The following is a 12,752-nucleotide window of genomic DNA, read 5'->3' on the forward strand; positions in this document are numbered from 1 at the left end:
CCCATTAAAGATAACTGACATTTATCTCTTCTGAATGCCAGAAATTGTTAAATTAATGACACTGAGAAGCATGAAGAACCTGCTCATTCCCCCACAACTCCCTGTGCCTGTACCTTATCAGAATCCTCCCATCATCCCCCACTTCCTCCATCACTATTCCTGATCCCTTGGACTCACCAAGATAGAGTAAAAAGGAGAGTGTGGAGGCCATGGTGCAGTCAAAGTGCTGTTCTCAGTTGAATGATCTCAGCTGTCCAAAGGAAAGGAGGAGGGACTGGGACTGAGGCTTGGGTACAGGATGTGGTGGCAGGGCTTCTGTCTCCACCCCATAAAACAAGCTCCAACTGTTTCCCCTCTAAAACAGGTGAAACAGAGAAGATCTCTCCCAGAAAGCTTTCTCTTTAGCCTTCCCTAATGCCCAAAGAGGCATCCACACCCATCTGTCATGAATTCTTGTCTTTATTCTTCCATGTTTCATCCCACTTCCCTCCGATCTTCGCACACCCTCTTTAGTATTGGGGGGGGGGGAAGGGGGGATGAAGCAAAATTAGGATTTAGAAGCAGAACGCCTGCCTTGAAATCCTAGTCCTACTCTTACTATTTGTGCTGTGTAACAACATCTTAATCCCTGTATATAATAAACTGTCATATTGACCTCAGTGAGTTGGTACTTAGAACAACAACAACAAAAAAAAAATTCATGCAAGTTCTTTGTAAAACTGGAGAAAGCTCATCCCTCTTTAGCATTAGGAGAAAAAGCAGGGGTAGAAGCAGTGAGGAAGCTTTGGCAGTTTCTCCATAACTACCAATCGAAGGAATTCTCAGGCAGACACACTTGCAGCCAAATGGACTCAATCTTTCTACCCTGCTGGCATGAGTCCTAAGCTAAGCTGACACCCATCAGAATGGAAGTGAGGTGGCTGTAAAGAGAAATTTAGAACAGGGAGGGATGATGTATTGCTTTCTCTAATTCAAATTCAAAAGAAAACATTTAATAAGCACATACTATTTTCAAGGTTCCATGTTTTGTGGCATAGGGAGGGAATGAGTATTAAGCACCTATAATGTTCCAGGCAATTTATGAAACTTTTTATATTTATTCTTTCATTTAATCCTTAACAACCCAGGCGGTAAGCTATTATTATCCTTTTTATAGTTGAAAAACCTGAGACACACAGAAAATAAGGAGCTTGTCTGAAATCAGTTACTAAGTATGTGAGGACACATTTGCATACAGGCCCAGTGCTCAATCCATTAGGCCACCATGTGTCTTAACACCATTTGACTCTACCAGATAATTCTCCTATGGCAGCCATAAACATGAATGGCAGAGCAGGAGGTCAGTGCTAGACTTTGGGAGAGGCTTGAATGTGAACAATGTTAATTAGGAGTGGAAGAATATTATTGGAGTTGGTAGAAAAATTAATAATGGATAGTCTGGGATCAATACATCTAAGCCTGTTTCTCCCCAAGTTAATGTAGGAAATCCAACAGAAAAACAATAATGCCTACCCTCAAGATGCTGATATTTGTTTATGTTAAATATAGTAAGAGATTGTATTTTATATAATTATTATTTCTAAATATATCTCTTCTCCATCCCACCCAAAAACACATTCTAGTTAACAAAAATAAGAAGAAAGAAGGAAAGAAAGAAAGAAAGAAAGAAAAAAGAAAGAAAGAAAGAAAGAAAGAAAGGAAGGAAGGAAGGAAGGAAGGAAGGAAGGAAGGAAGGAAGGAAGGAAGGAAGGAAGGAAGAAGGAAGGAAGGAAGGAAGGAAAGAAGGAAGGAAGAAGGAAGGAAGGAAAGAAGGAAAGAAAGAAAGAAGAAAAGAAAGGAAGGAAGGAAGGAAGCAAGGAAGGAAGGAAGGAAGAAAGAAAAGAAGGAAAACACAGAATAAAACTAGAAGGGCACAGGGGCCCAGTAACAAATAGGGTGATTTTGTTACTACTGTGTTAAATTCTATATTTCCTAAAAGAAATTCGATGTATTTTGTTATCTTGTCCTTTGTATAGTGAAATGTTTTAATTTGTTAAAGATTTCTAGAAAATAGATAAAAAAGAATCTATATAAATGGCTCCTTATAAATATTCATGTGCCATAATTTGTAGCCTTTTCCTCAACCAATGAACTTCGATCTTCATTTATTCCCAGTTATTTATTACCAAAAAAAAATTGCCTTTATCATTCATGGGCTATGGGGCTAACAGAGAGATCTCTAGATCAATGGTACAAATCCTTTAGTCTCTATTAGCAAAATTTCAAATTGCTTTCCAGCATGCTTGGATGAGCGCAAATATATGAGCAATATGTTATGTATTTATTTTCAAATACAATGTTCAGAATTTCCATCTTTTTTCATTTTTTTTCCCAATTTCTTGGGTATAAGCTACAAACTCTGGATTGTTTTCATGTTCAATTTTCTTATTATTGGTGATTTGGAGCATTTTATATGATTGTTTAGTCTTTTTAATTCTTCTTTTGAGAACTATATGTTCATATTCTCTTGGCACATGTTAATTGAATGTATTTTTTGCTTTTTTATTTTTTATTCCACTTTGCTACACTTTACAGGATGACATGCTGGGTTGCAGAGCATTAAAAGATCACCACTCCATGTTGTAAACGTGATGCTATATTGCTGCATCTAGATCTAAATTAATTTTCCCAGCAGGGACAACAGTGCCAAAAATATGTGCACTTGTGGGTACAGATAAATTGAATTTTCTAGCATCTTCTGGTCCTTTTCTCTGTTGGTCCATTATACTTGGTGTCTGCTTATGGGGTTCCAAGGGTGGTAGTGAGACAGATGTGGAAAAATTTGGAAACTATAATGGGAAAATAGAAGAGGTGTGAAAAGGTCACTCTGGGAGACACATTCACCAGTGTCTCCAAGTCAGAGTTTCTGTACAAAAAAGTACCAGTTATATTGACTATGGGATTTAAGGGGTTAGATCAAAGGATTCTAGGAAGGAAAACAGAGTCTTCTTATCCCCTTAGCAGACTCTTCATATAAGATCTCTGAGGGGGTGACAGTGGGAAGACAAACCAATTTGGATCATAGGATTTAAAGTTAAAAGGAACTTTAGATATCTTCTAATTCTAGATTATCATTTGCAGATAAGGAAAGTGAAGCCCCATTGCTCAGCCAATTGTTTATTTCCTCAATATTTATGGATTTTCACCTCTTCCTGTCATGAAAAAAGAAGAAATAAAGAAAGAGAAGGGATATAATACAGATTCAGCTGGGGTTAGAGAAGCTACCTCAAATGTTCATCTGGAATATTTGTGTCTGACCTGTGACAGAGCATTCTGAGCTCATATCGGTCTGAGCAATCACATTTGGAGCCTAACTTAGCTCTACCAGTGATGTTATTTTGGTCTTCTTCAAAAATGAAGGACAGCTACTAGCCAATGTCAGTCAGGAGTGAAGCATTCTGTTGTCCCTAGAGATTATATTGGAGCTTTCAGAGATATGGGATTGAGTTTTGGGAGAGATCATATAAGAGAGAAAATACTATGTAAGAGTTAGAACACCTGGGTCCAGAACTCGAGTCTGCTAATAACTATCTGAGTGACACTGACCCAGTTCAATTTCTGCCCTAAAGTTTTGTGCGTATTCAGTCATTTCAATCATTTCCAATCAGTTTCAGTTGTCCCCATTTGGAGTTTTCTTGGCAAAAATATGAGAGTGTTTACAATTCCCTTCTCCAGCAAATTTTACAGAAGAGATACCTGAGGCAGAGTTAAGTGACCTAACCAAGGCCACACAATTAGTAAGTGTCTGGGACTGGATTTCAGCTCACAAAAAGGAGTCCCTTGATTGCAGGCCTGGTATTTTGTCTGTCGTGTCAGCTAGCTGCCCTCTATAAAATGAGCTTTGCCATATGTGAAATAAAAGAAGTAGGCTTGATCTCTAATGCTATTCTGCTTCAAATAATGTAGGAATGCAAGCTGAAAACCATCATGTAAAAGAGGTTTCTATCATGTACCTTTCTCCTAAATATAAGGAATCAAAATAGGGTGATTATCTAAAGACCCATCTGACCTAGACTTCACCCAATATTGTTGTCTATGGGAACCAAGCAAGCCCATCACCATACTTAGCAACCTAACCTTGATATAAGGAGTATGACCTGTCTCTGTGGTTTCCTTCTCTGTGATCTGAGCAACTGTTATCTGGAGCTCCTTTTTCTCATTTCCAACAGGAGGAGTTCAATCCCATAGTTGTGCAGATGGGTAAGTAGAAGGATGGTGGTGCCCTGAAGTAAATAGGGAAATAAGTAAGAGGATTGGGTCAGGGGAAAGATAATGATTTATCTTTTGACTATCTTGCATTTGGTATCTCTGGGACAGTCAGCTCCAATGGCCAAGAGTAAAATGGTAATATAAGATGGAAGCGCAAAAGAGATGTTGGGCTGAATATGCTGATCTGAGCCTGGATTAAGATGTTAACTGAAACCTTGGATATTAATGGGATTGTCAAGATAGAAAGTTTAACAGAAATTGCCCAGGAGGAGCAGAACCAAGAAAATATTGCCTCAGAAACACTAGAGAAGAGAGCATGTCTCAGGGCTTACAGTGCGAATAAATGCTGTAGAGAGGTCAAAACCAATGAGAGCAGAGGGAGGAAAACAGTCATTCGAATTGACAATTATAGATCATTGGTAAATTTAGAAATGGTGATTTCAACTGAGATAGGGGCAAAAAGCCAAGTTACATCGGCTTCCAAAGCGCGTGAGAGGGGAGGAAGTGCAGGCAATGAGCTTAGATTGTTTTTAATAGGTATACATCTGTGAGAGGAAGGAGACATTTAGGAGTACTGCTTGACAAGAGAGTGCAAGTGAAGGCTTTTTAAAACATGGAAGACAATTGGACATGACCAAAAGAAACAGAGGAAAAGTATATTGGGAGAGAGTGAAGATTAGAAGGAAAAAAATGATTTAGTGCAACAGTCTGCTAGAGGAGATAGGCAGCCATGGGATTAAGAGTATGGGTAGAGAGTCCTGACCTGGAAAATCAACAAGTTGCCTCTTCTTTGTTTTCATTGAGTACTGACTAGCACATAGTAAGCACTTCATAAACTCATGGTAACAGATCTGGCAGCTGATATGTTCTGATCCACACACCCCATGGCCAAAGAAGGGGAACTTCCTGTTCTCCCTAAGCATCCATTCCATTGAGCTCCAGGTACTCTCTCCACATTCCTATACCTCCCTAGCAGTTATCTTTCTTTTTATGAGGACAGTCCACCTACACATGCTCTTTCTAGCCACATAAAGTTGTATTCCACCATGAGACAATTCCACCTGATACTGAACCAAATTTATCTGAAATGATACTTCAAATAAATAACAAACCAATTATAACTCCTCATCCTGGTTATTCTTAACTGACAGTTGCCATATCTCAATGCCTCTCTCCACTGACTGCTCCCACATTCCCTTCCCCAACATTCCTCTCTATTCTGCTTAACTTTTCCACTAGAATAATGTGGGGTGTTATTTTTTTAAACCAGAGAATATATAAAATTTGCTTATAATTGGACAATATTTAACAAAATATTTGTTTAAGTAGACCTATTGCCATAAATAAGGCAATAAATCACTTATGGAGAGGTAAAGGAAAGCCTTGACATAGGCCAAATTAAGGTGGTAGTGGTTTTGGGGAGGGGGTGTGAACTTTATAGTTGCTGTTGTTGAATGATTCAGTCATATCTAGCTCTTTGTGACCCCTTGCAACTCACCACCACAGGCTCTTTTGTCCTCCACTAACTCTTCAAGTCTGTCCAAGCTCATGTTCATTGTTCCATGAAACCATGTATCCATCTTGTCCTCGGCCATCCCCTTTTTCCATTTATCTTCAATCTTTCCCAACATCATGGTCTTTTCCAATGAATCATGTCTTCTCATTATATGGTCAAATGATTTACAGTTCAGAGTCAGCATTTGATCTTCTATTGATTAGTCTGAAGCAATTTAAGCTTTGACTCATCTAAACATCTTGTTATTGCTTAAAACTCTCCAAAGTTTGTTCTAGCATCAGAATCCAAAAGCATTTATTCTATAGTGTTCAGCCTTTCTTATATTTCAACTCTCATAGCCATACATTGCTACTGGAAAAAGGTTACAGACCTTTGTCAGCAAGCTGATGTCTCTGATTTTCACCTGCTGTGCAAATTTGCCAAAGCTTTGCCAAGCGACAAGAGTCTTTTAACTTCATAGTGGCAGTCATTGTCTACAGTGATCTTAGAATGCAAGAATATAGAATCTGAAACTGTTTTCATTTCTTCTCCCTCTATTTGGAATATAAAGATGAGACAGTGACAAAGATCTCACTGTGTTTTTTTCCATGTTTAGGTGGCTTTTAGGCCATCTTCTTTCACCTTCATCCAAAGGTCTCTTATTCTTCATTTTCTGCCATCAGAGGGATGTCATCTGCATATATGAGATTTTTGGTATTTCTCCCAGAAACTGCGATTGTGGCTTTTAATACATCCAGTCTCACTTTTTACATCAAGTGCTCAGAATAAACATTAAATAAATATATGACAACATACAGCTTAGTTGTACTCCTCTCCCAATCCAAAAACAATGACTAGTTCCATATTTTGTTCTATTATTTCTTGCATAGATTCCTCAAGAGAGAAGAAAAAATGATCTGGCCCTGCCATCACTTTGAAAACTTGCCACATTCCACATAATAAAAGGTTTTAGTGTAAATGAAGCAGAAGTAAATATCTGGGTGTTTTTTTTTCTGAAACTCCCCTGCTTTTTCCATAATTCAGCAAAATGTTGGCAACTTATTCTTTCAGTTCTCTGCCTCTTTGAAAACTCACCTGCCCTTTTGTAATTATTGGTCACATATGGCTAAACCCACACTTAAATAATCTTAAACATAATCTTGCTGGTATATGAAATTTAGCTTTAAATGGATCTTTTCCAATCCAGTGGCCCCTACAAAGTTTCCCAAATTTGATGACATATTGTGTGCAGCCCTTTAACAGAATCATCTCTCATGATTTTAAATGGCTCAGTCAGAATTTTGTTTCCTAATTAGTCTTATTAGTAGCAATGATTTCATCCCTGATATTGAAAGCCCCGGCACTGCACTAGCATGGTATACACACCTGGTCTTTGCAACTATCACCCCTCCCCATTCAAGTGAAAGTCACCCATTGGAGTCAGAACCCCCAGAGAATATAGACTGTTGGAGGCTGTTGTTTCTTTGTGTTTGCCTTTCCTTGTGTCCCCAGTGCTTAACACAGATGCTGGCATACAATATGTGCTTAATAAATGCTTGCTGATTGTTGACTATTAGCTATTTCCCATAAGTTACATTCTCCTGCTCCATTGTGCCTTTTCACAGGGAATCCTCCATTTGTGGAACTCTCTCCCTCTTCCCATTTTCCTTGCAGAGTCCCCATATAGTTCACTTTCCATGTCCTTATACAAGATCTTTTCTATTGTCATTATTCTTCTTGTAATTATGATGCATTTATTCTTTCTAATTACTTTTCTCTGTATGTGTTTGATCTCCCCATTACAACTACAAACTCCTTGAAGGCAGAGACATTCTGATTTTTTATCCTTCTTCATTTCCAAGTTTTAACATACAAAAATCATTTATGGAAAGTTTTACATTTTAGTTTTACTTTGCTATCATTGTAATTTCTTTATAATCCATCATCAAGAAATATTAGTTAAAGGCATCCTCTGTGTGAGCCACTGTGCTAAGTGCTGTGGATACAAAAAGAATCAAAAGATGGTTCCTGCCCACAAAGAACTCCCAATTTAAATGTGGGGAAGATGTGGAACAATAAAAATCACAAAAAGATTAATACAAGATAAATAGTAAATGATTAAAAGAACAAAAGCATGAAAATTAAGAAACATTGGAAAGGCTTCTTGTAGAAGATGAATGTTTAGCTTAGACTTAAAGGAAGGCTAGGAAGTCAGGATGTGGAAACGAAGAAGGAGAGCATTCAATCTTGAGGGATGGCCAGAGAATATTCCAGAGACTTTGATGACTTATTATGGGACTTAAAAGAAGACCACAGGACTGTGCAATTTAAACAAAGGGAGCAATCACTTCCAACCAGAGATGACAAAGACAAAGATTTTAGAGAAATGTTTTCATTGTGGTATAGATCATTCATATTTTTGAATTATGAATCATCCTGAAAAGCCAATTTTTTCTCTTTAAACAATGATTACATAGAGGGTAGTCATGTCCTCCTGCCCTCAGTTTTATTTTTCCTATTTATTTCTTTTCTCTATGAATCAACTCTTGTTTGAGTTTTCCTTTTGTATTATGATTTTGTTTCCCAGAAAATGATTTCCCTGAGTCTCAGAGCTTGTCACTACTGATACTACAAACATGCTCTGCTTTCCTCTAGCTTCTGCCTCTCCTTTTGGTAGATGTGCTATGACTGGCCAGCTAAGTAAGATTTCACATGAAAACATTGGTAAGACTTTGACCAGGGTTAAAATATGTCTATTCTCTCCCAACCCATGTAAATAAAGCTTACAAGGAAAAAAAATGTTGCATCAGTATTTTTTCACCCTCCTATTTTTTAACATAAAACTTTTTCCTTTGTTTTATGTGTGTGTTTGTGTGTGTGTATAGTGAAGGGAGGTTATGGAAGAGTTGAAAAGACTTGGATAACATAGTACTTTATGTAGTTGTCCCAAATGACCAAAGATGATTAAACTCTTGACCTTGTTTTCATCACCCACAAATCTTCCACATCCATATTCATGAGCTCTGAAATAACTCACTCTGATCATAATCTTCTGTTATTACAGCTCTCCTTCTATCTTCCAATCCCAACACTTGTTCTTGCCAGAAATAGGAGATTTTTGGTACCCCTCATAGGCCATAGAACCCAGAGAGGGAACTGCCAACACACCTAAGAATTCTCAAGCTCCTAGTACATCAAGGGCAGGAAGGGAAGTAGCCTCATTGTCTGCTGATCCCTTTTGTTGTGAGGAATTAGCAAGGCTTTCCCAAGTTTCAACCTTTGAAACTTCAGTGTCATATTCTTGGTTGGAGACCAGGCCATAAAAAGAGTAAAAATTTGTGCTAGAGATCTGCAAGAGAGTTTGCAGAAGCCATTAAGGATATATGTTCCCCAATTATTTCCCAAAGGACTTGACTTGGAATAGGAGTGAGCAGAGCTGAGATGCATTTCTTTCTTCTCTTCCTCTTTTGGATTCAAAGGCCAAAGAAAAATCTTATTAAGATATATAAACCACTTCCCTTACCCAATCCTCAAGCTGTAGCAAAGGAAATTTTTATTATCCTTATTTACAAAAAAAGGAACAAGTAACATTTGGCCACAGTCACGTACAAAAGAGGTATGGTATAAAATTAACAAACCCAAATCAGATTCAGACTATCTATTGCTTCCTCCTGAGTGTGCTAAATGTTTAAAATACATTATAGTTTTTAATTTCCCTCTTCACCTAACTCCTGTCACAGGTTGAAACTGATTTTTCCTTCTTTCCCCTAACTCTTCTTTTTCATCCCATCCCTTTACCTCAAAGGAATGTATTCTATGGTTGTCATATGCCAGGTACTATGCATGCTGAATAATAGAGACACGTATGCAAAAAGCTGAACATTCCATGAATTTAAGAAGCTTAGAAATCAGCAGCATGCAGAATAGGAGGTCACAGATCCTGGAACACAGGAACTTCATGGAAACTTGATGATTTCCTTCCTCATTGACTATGTACAATAAAATTGTGTTTTGTAAAATTTGCCTTCTGAAAATCACTCAAATTATAAGGAAAATGCAGAGAGTATCTTGAGTTAATCACACCTTGAAAATGGTTAAGGTCTCTTTTAAAGAAGGCTGTCTCTGTCAGAGAGGTGATGAATCTTTGACAGTTGCTATGACAACACTTGGGTGTCATATTTTTTATTTTCTAAGTTATAATTAAAAAGAGGCAGGATTTGGGGGTAGAGCCAACATGGCAGAGAGGACAAACTTTTTTTTCTGTTCTTCTCCTACAACCTTCAGATTAATCAACTAATTCACTTCTGAATTAGCTTTGGATGGCAGAATCCATGAAAGTTGGGAGTACAACAAATTACTAACAGAAGATAATTTTGAAGATCTACAGAAAAGGTCTGTTTCAATTGGGCACAGAGGGAGGTGGGCCAAGCACAAGCAGTGCAAGCACAAATGCCAACGCAGACAGCACAGGCTGGGGTGGTGCAGACTCCATGTGGTGGAGAATTTATGGGGAGGAATCTAAAGCAATGTTGGCTACTCTGCCTTGTTTGCAAGCTAGTACATGAGCAGAGAAGTTATAAAACATCCAACACAAACACAAAAGGTAAATAGTGAACCCCAAAATGCCAGAATCTCCCAGGACCTGGCCACACACCCCCCAGCACCGGGAGTGAGTCATCACGAACTTAGCACAGCATGGCTGCTTGTAGAGCAAGCTTGGAAAACCTCCCCTGCCCTAAAAACAGACTTAACTTTAAAAAATGATTTAAAAAGCAAAAAAGAGCTCTGACCACAGATAGCTTTTATGGTGAAAGAGAAAAAACAGATTTCAAACCCTGAGGAGATTAAGAGCAGAACATCTCCACATATAAGGTGACATACCCTAGTCCCCATCACACAAGACTCTCCTAGAAGAAATTAAAAGGGATCTTAAAAGAGAGGTAGAAATTTGATTTTTTTAAGTGAGTTATTTTGTTCTATGGAAAAAATTTCATAGAGCAAAATAGCTCACTTAAAAATTCAAATGGACAAATATAAAAAAGAAGCAAACAAAAAAGTAAATGAAGAAAATAATTGACTAAAAATTCAGAACTGAACAAATGGAAGTGAATGACTCAATGAGACAACAAGAATCAGTCAAGCAAAACCAAAAAAAAAGAAAAAGAAAAAGAAAAAATAGAAAAAAAAAGTAAAATAATTAATTGGGAAAACAAATGTCCTGGAAAATAGTTCTAGAAGAGACAATCTAAGGATTATTGGACTCCCTGAAAACCATGATGAAACAAGAGTCTAGAAAATAATTTTCAGAAAATCATCAAAGAGAACTGCCCAGATGTCATAGAACCACAAGGTAAAATAGCCATTGAAAGAATTCTCTGAACACCTTCTGAAAGAGACCCCAAAATTAAAACTCTGAGGAATATAATGGCTAAATTTCAGAACTATCAGACCAAAGAAAAATTATTACAAGGAGCCAGAAAGAAACAATTCAAATACCAAGGAGCCACAACAAGGATTATCCAGGACACAGCAATTTCCACCGTCAAGTAATCTGATATTCTGAAAGGTGGAGAAACTTGGAATGCAGCCAACAATAAATTATCCCACTAAACTGAGCATTTTCTTTTGAGGAAGAAGATGGACCTTCAATAAAACAGATGAATTCCATTTATTTCTAATGAAAAGACTAGGGCTAAACAAAAAATTTGATCTCCAAATTTAGAACAATAGAAGCATAAAAAGATAAAAAAAAAAAAGAACTCTTGAGAACTGTATGTCTGTTATGGGTATACATAGAGAGTGCATGTATAATCTGATTTTGCTGTTATAATATAAAAAAGAAACTAGAGTTAGAAAGGGGATTGTAACAGGAAAAAAAGAGGGGAAAGTGGAGAGAAAATGAAGGAAATTACATCTCAGGAAGAGGCAAAGAAAACCTATTATAATTGAGGCAAAGAAGGGAGGGGGATGAATATTATGTGAATCTTCCTGTCATCAGATTTGGTTCAAAGAAAGAATATTAGTCATATTTGATTTCACCAAGAAACTTCTCTCACCTTATAGAAAAGTGGGGAAAAGGGGAAAAGGAAAAGGGTAGGCTAAATAAAAGGGAAAGCAGAAATAGTAGAGGAAAGGTATAATAAAGGGGGAGGACTCCTTTAGTACTAAGGTGGTGTAAGGACCTTAGGACTGGGCCAGGCTGAAATAGAGAGCTTGGAAAGGGGGTGAAAGCCTAAACCAGAGCTCTCAAAGTCTCAAAGGAGTTAACTAGCCTAGAATGGATTCCCTTTGCCCCTTTTTCTTTTCCCCCAGCCCATCTTTGCCTTCCCCTCTCAAGGGAAACGTAACTCTCAGTCTTAAAATATACAGATTTTTTTTCTTTTCTGTTACAATGTTTTAGGTCACTCTCTACTCCACTAATGCCTTGTCACACTATTTCCACTCTAAAATATGTAAGCTAGAGAACATCTTGCTAAATATTTTTACAAATATTATCACATTTGATCCTCACAACAATCCTACAAGATAGGTGCTTATTATTACCCCCAAACACAATTAAGGAAACTGAAAAAAGGGAAGGAGATTATATGACTTGCCTGATGTCACACAACTGGTGAAATCTGAGGCTGAATTTTAACTCAGGTTTTACCCATTCCAGAACTAAGACTCTAACTATTACATTATCTAGCTACACAACTCCACAGCTATATAATATAATTGGAAAGAAAAGACAAAAAATAATCAGAATTGAATATTGCGGAATTATAAAGAACAAGAATGGTTCCAAAAAAGAACAACGAAAGAAACTCTCATAATCCACTCCTTTGACAATGTGGATATGGCATATTGCATTCATTTTCAATATATTATTGGTTTTCCCATTTTTTTCTTTTTCCTCTTTTATTTTTCCTCCTTAAAAATCAGCACTTGACCCTTCTTCTTGCCAAGGCCAACACTCTATAGGCACAACCAATCCCATTCTTTTTTATTGTCTCCAATGCTCCCACTA

This window comes from Antechinus flavipes, chromosome 3 (assembly GCF_016432865.1).
Source record: "Antechinus flavipes isolate AdamAnt ecotype Samford, QLD, Australia chromosome 3, AdamAnt_v2, whole genome shotgun sequence".
NCBI classification, from domain to species: Eukaryota; Metazoa; Chordata; class Mammalia; order Dasyuromorphia; family Dasyuridae; genus Antechinus; species Antechinus flavipes.